We start from the raw sequence: 6,000 nt of genomic DNA, 5'->3' as shown, positions 1-6,000 counted from the left end.
TGACCAATTATACGTCATCTCCATATAAAATTCTTGACAGATGTGTCAAAAGTCAACCTGTAATACCTGGTTATGCTCTAACCGACTATGAAAAAATTGGCACTTACTTTTCTGTTTGTCATCGACAAGATAAGAAGAAAAATGTTGTGCAATGTTGTGCCACTGTATCACTGCATAGCCTCTATTCTATTCTATTCTCTGTGAGGTGTAAGTATCTGTGGATGGCTCTCTCGAGTGGAACCTTTGTGCATATGTCCAAGTTTGTGACATGAGAATCTGGCTTCATATTTGAGGCTATGATCGCAAAAGTATCGTATCGTATCTTTTGCAGACACAATTGATTTTTATTGTGTCACTTTTGCGCTGATAGCCTCATTTCTTCGTTTAATCAATGTAAAATTATTGTATTGGGTATTTGTTGAATGTCAATGCCTACCCGTCTGAGAAACAGTCGTGAAAAAGAGGTGTGTTACTAATTTAAATTATCTGTCTGTCTATGGTAGCGTATATAGCTCCCAAACAGCTGAACCGATTTTTGTATTGTTATTTGTAGATCATAGTTAATGTTACCCCAAGTGTTTTTAGCCATATTTTCAAAATCGGCTTAGCCTTCCAAAAGTTATGCGACTATTAGCGTTGAATGTCGGGGGTTTTAAACGTTGGTCAATATTGATAGTGTCCCCAACTATACTTGAATAATAATTGAAGAGTTTTTCTTGTAAACGCATGTTTCGTTACGTAAAGTCATTAATACAGCATGTTAACTTTTTATGTTTTTAAGGCGTGTTTCCGATGTTCAATTAAACAAACACTCGCTTCAGGGAATACCTACTACTGAACTACTTTTGATAAAATTAAACTTTAGGGGCCAGAAGTTCTTTTATTTTTTAGTGTCCTTTATGATATTTTATAATTATTGAATGTACTAACATATATTAATTTTCGATTGAGGTGATAGGTCGGATCCTTTACCATGAGTTCGCAATGTCCAGATAGTTATTGTTAACGAATATTTTCTCTCTCTCTCTCTCTCTCTCTCTCCCTCAGCCTTATATAGTTAACTGTTGGACATAGGCCTCTCCTAACGATCGCCACCCCAAACGGTCACCCGCCATCCGCATCCAGCGGCTTCCCGCTACCTTCAGCAGATCATCAGTCCACGAATATTTTAGTATCAGTAAATGAAAGAAACGTCTATATTTTTAACCGACTTCAAAAAAAGGAGGAGGTTCTCAATTCGTCGGGATCTTTTTTTTTTTTTTTTTTTTTTTTTTCTTTTTTTTTTTATGTATGTTCACCGATTACTCCGCCGTTTATGAACCGATTTTGAAAATTCTTTTTTTGTTGTATTGGGTTGAGCTCCCAGGTGGTCCCATTTTTTTTTCAGAATTTTATCTCACCCCCAAGGGTGGGTAAAGGGGTAAAAACAGGGTATGAATTTCCATTTTGGGCACATATTAACCGATTCTAATGAAATTAAGAACGTAAATATAGTTTTTATAACAAAAAAATATGATGGTGACCTTGAGCTGATCTGATGATGGAAACGGAAGGCAGTCAGGGGAACTCCTCAACGGTATATAGCAACTACTTCGTGTTTAGGCTTGAATGATTCGTATTGATTAGTAGGACTTTTTGGTATCATTTGCACCTTACTTTTGATTGAAAATTATTACAAATAAACTAAAAACTATTAAATAAAATAATAATTAAAAAAATTAAAAAACCGACTTCAAAAAACCACTAAAATGTAAGAAATAATTTAAGGTTTACACAAATTCTACTCGTATGAGACAGTACAAATATACCTAAGCAGGAACTGTTCTTTTTTGAAGTTGGTGCCATATTTCTTCAGATTACTTTGTCACCGCACCAACATCAAAAAAGAACAGTTCCTGCTTAGGTATATTTGTACTGTCTCATACGAGTAGAATTTGTGTAAACCTTAAATTATTTCTTACATTTTAGTGGTTTTTTGAAGTCGGTTTTTTATTAGCTATATGAATTACCTACATACTCACATACTCGTATTAAGCAAGAAACTTTCGTTTGTTGGTCAATGAATAATGTTACGCTTAAATGAACGCGCATCTTTTTAATTACCCGACTGCCGAAGGAGGAGGGTAATGTTCATGCTGGAGGAAGTTGTACATACTGCCAGGCAGATATTTGACCCTCTCACGTAATTCAATTTAGGTTTACTTTGCTGAGAACTTTACTACAATTCTTGGCAGTTTACTTACCAAATGCTAATAGTACGAAATAGTTTCAGAAATATATATACACTCGTGGGCAATGAAAAAAGTTACAGTGACATGTATAGCTGCTACAAAAGAGCGGTGCGGTGGTAGCTCAGTCGGGTAAGCGCCGGCTTCTCACGCTAGAGATGCGGGTTCGAATCCCGGCGCTGACATGTACCAATGACTTCTTTGAATTTAAGTAAAATCTAGATATGTAAACCCAGTGGACCAGCGTGGTGGGAAATGGTCCGAGCTTAGGAAGGCAGTTTAGACCTTGGGGATATGCACAAAGGTTCCACTCGAGAGAACCAGGTGCAGGAACTGACACCCCCACAGAGAATAGAATAGAATAGAATAGAATGTACAGCAGCAATGGCAGGTGGAACTTAGTCATTGATCGCGGGATAGCACCAAAACTACTATAGATATGCGTGAAACATGCAATATCTTGACATGTTATAGTAATTTAATGTATGTGGGTCACCTTTTGTTTAACAATATTCATTCTGTGGCCTTGAATCTTGCAACAAAACTTGAAATATTGTTCTTATGACTAGTTAAACAAGCCGTTCGTAACAGGTGATCGTATTTTTGGGGTTTTCAGTTCCTCGGTCTTTAGTTTTTGTTCCAGTGTATTATGTAGTATTAGTAGTAGCTTTTTATGAGAGAATTTCGCAATACTATTTTCCTGGGAGTTCTAGGATTAAAAGAATTTATTTCTCTTTTGAGAAAATATATCAATGCTTTAAATTTTTATAACGACGATGAAATACTCAACGATATTTCAGACAATCACGATTTTTCTAAACTTTTTTTACTATAAGTATTGCAAAAAAAAGTTTTATTTTAAAAATGAGTATTCGTCCCTATTTTTTATCACTGGTCAGGCTGTTATAATTCCTCCAAGTTACCACAACTGTAGATCGTGTTATCATATCACTTAAATTATCTAAGCGCAGCCAGTAAAGTTAATATGATACAGAAACCCGTATTTTTCCTAAGCAGAAAAACCAGTTGTTACTCTGATCGCCCCCAGTACGGCTGATTTTGCAACACGCTCGACCAAAGAGTTTCGTCAGTGCCGCCACGACCGGAATACGAAAACGTTGTGCGTTGGCTGACTGTTATGTGACACCTTTGCCTGTTTTGTTTTTTAATTTTTCTTCTGAGCTGTCATGTAAGAAAAGTTTTATTTGCTGTCTGTGGTTTTTGGCGGGATTTTGTTTCTTTTTTAGTTTTAGAACACTGATTGGCACTTCGAAGTTTTGTTTTTTTGTAGAGTAAAGTAAATGCATGTCGAAATTTCGGAAAATCAAACCGTTTTGAAAACTATTTGGACTTTTTTTAAAGACTTTGCATTCCTGTATTTCAAATTTGCACTGTATGCTGTTGTAATATACATGTTTTTCTACTATTACGATTATTACTTTGGCTAAAGAGAAGTTTCTTTTTTCGTAGTGATTTTTGGTGACAGCAATGTGAAGTGAAAAAGTGTGTTTTTGGTGGAAACAGTGAAAAGTGACAATAAACAAAGGACTGGACTTAACACAACAGCAGATCTTAGGTATGTTTGGAACTTTTTAAATATTTTTTATGCCTACCCTATTTATACCGCGCATGTTTAAAAAAAAACTCTTTTATTTTTTATATACACGTTTTGGCCAAAGTACTTATAGTAACGGTCTTTCGTTATTTATATGGATAGATATAAGTACTATTTATTTCAGATCCAAAAGCATTGAGTACACACAATTTGCACTTGCTGTTATATTTAGAACATATTACGAAATAATGTTTACTTTCGAACTTTTACCTGAAAACCTTAACATACTTAAAACAAGTACTTCCCTAGTTAGTACCTGACAAACTCGTCATATCATGTGCTTCTGATTTTATGTCAAGGTCACATTTTTTTTAAACATTGTTATAAGTTTATGCTATACAATTCATAATTATCTATGAATCTAAATATACACTAAACTATCATGAATCAGTTGATACTTGTATATATGTATATTAATTCAAGTACATTGACAATTAATTATGATTAGATTTATAAATTTTTCATAGCAATTGTAAATTTTGTAGAAGTGACATTTAAAATCCGTTACAAATTGATACACAAATAATACAACATGTCATTCATTATAGCGCTTATTTTTTCTATATCTCTACTGGCTCTTACTGTTCTTATTAAACGTTAAAATTTATTTGATAAGCCGATACTTAGTAAAAATTGTGAAACCTAATTTATAACCGTGCTAACGCCGTATTGCAATAATGCGTTTACTGGTTTCTAATAGAGTCTACATTCCGAGGTCACGAAGTAATTGTGGTTTCCGTTATACATAATGTACGTTATATAATATAGCATGGGGTGCAAGAAAGACTGCGCCCGTCAGAATATTTTGCCTAAAGAAAATGTCACCCGCGCGCTGGCCCTAATTCAAACAAATTATGAAACATTATATGAGATTTTAGGGCCAGCGCGAGGGAGCTATTTAGTTATATATAAATCAATGCGTTTCACCTATTCCTTATGAACGTCTGGCGCACCCTGGCCATATATCCTAAACAAAAGGAAAACTGTCATTTTTTATTTACACCTCAAACATAATGTGACGAAACGTTTATACGAGTAATTACAGAATTAATTAATTCAGAAAGATATCGCTTTTAATACAATACGCCTTTTTAAATTTTCAATATTGAGAACTGGATAATGTGAATTTATTTGTTATAAAATTGCGTGACCGTCGTGTTTAAAAAAACGTTTTTGATAGCTTTGTGAAAAATAGTCGAGTTTTACGGTTCGTTTTTCATCTCTACTTTTAGATAAAGAGCTTAATTACATTTCAGACCACAAGTCAAATGAAGCAGTTGTAATTTCATAGTCGCTAGGGTATATTTCTTAAGTGTTAAATCCAGTTTTGTGTCTGCAAGCGACTTGGGAAAGCAAGGACGGCCGTTCGACTCTATTTTGTAATTTATTATTTCTCGTCGACAGAAGTCACGTCGGCTACTTTATTTATTTTATTTTGTGTATTTATTAACCTGTATGTCTAGATTTTATTGTATACCCTAAGTGCATTGTGTTCGTTCTAAAAGTAAGCGTCCACCTTTCGGCCTCGTACACAACAGACGCATCGCATTCAGTGCTCTTTGTATAGAAATTCACGCAAGTGCGTCAATTTTATAAAAATCCGTGTATCCGTTGTATTGTCATGTGAGTAAAATATTTCCACTTCTTATAAAACGGTCATGCTGCTCGCAAACAGTAAAAAACGTATAAATTATATTCTAAATTTTCCAATTTCCAAAAGTCAGAAGTTGTTCAGGATGACCCCCTTAGTCACCCCGTCTCGGCTTAGTATACAACTTTTGCGATACCCTGTTGTATATTTATTATAAGATTTGACTTGATTAGGACACTATTTTACATAAAATATTAAATAAAGTATAAAATAATATTACAGGGAAAGAACTTTCTTTTATGCTACGCGTTGATGTCTTTTGTATGGAGAATTTTAGTCAAAGTCTTGGATTATTCCTACTTTTGAATTCCGACTTCACCACGTGTTGTTTATCCATTACAACCCCTCTACATCCCCACTGCTGGGGCACAGGTCTCCTTCCAATGAAGGAAGAATTTTAGGCCGAGTCCACCACGCTGGCCTAGTGCGGGTTGGTGGACCCCAACACAAGCAAGCTTGTGCTGAGAGAGTTGTCGGGTAAGTGGGCAACCCGACTGTCGGATGTT

General features: G+C 35.0%; 1 protein-coding gene across 1 annotated transcript in view; it reads left to right on the top strand.

Moving 5' to 3' along the window:
- The first annotated feature begins 3,206 nt into the window (after positions 1 to 3,206).
- The window catches only part of LOC105380871 (proteoglycan 4), a 47,982-nt gene continuing 45,188 nt past the window's right edge, over positions 3,207 to 6,000 (top strand). Inside the window, exons 1-2 of the mRNA XM_048622149.1 lie at positions 3,207 to 3,417; positions 3,699 to 3,804. The gene's annotated coding sequence lies outside the window, so the exon portion shown is untranslated. The remainder of the gene's footprint in view (positions 3,418 to 3,698; positions 3,805 to 6,000) is intronic.

This window comes from Plutella xylostella, chromosome 2 (assembly GCF_932276165.1).
Source record: "Plutella xylostella chromosome 2, ilPluXylo3.1, whole genome shotgun sequence".
In the NCBI taxonomy this organism is placed as follows: Eukaryota; Metazoa; Arthropoda; class Insecta; order Lepidoptera; family Plutellidae; genus Plutella; species Plutella xylostella.
This window is presented reverse-complemented; position numbering and strand designations above follow the sequence as displayed.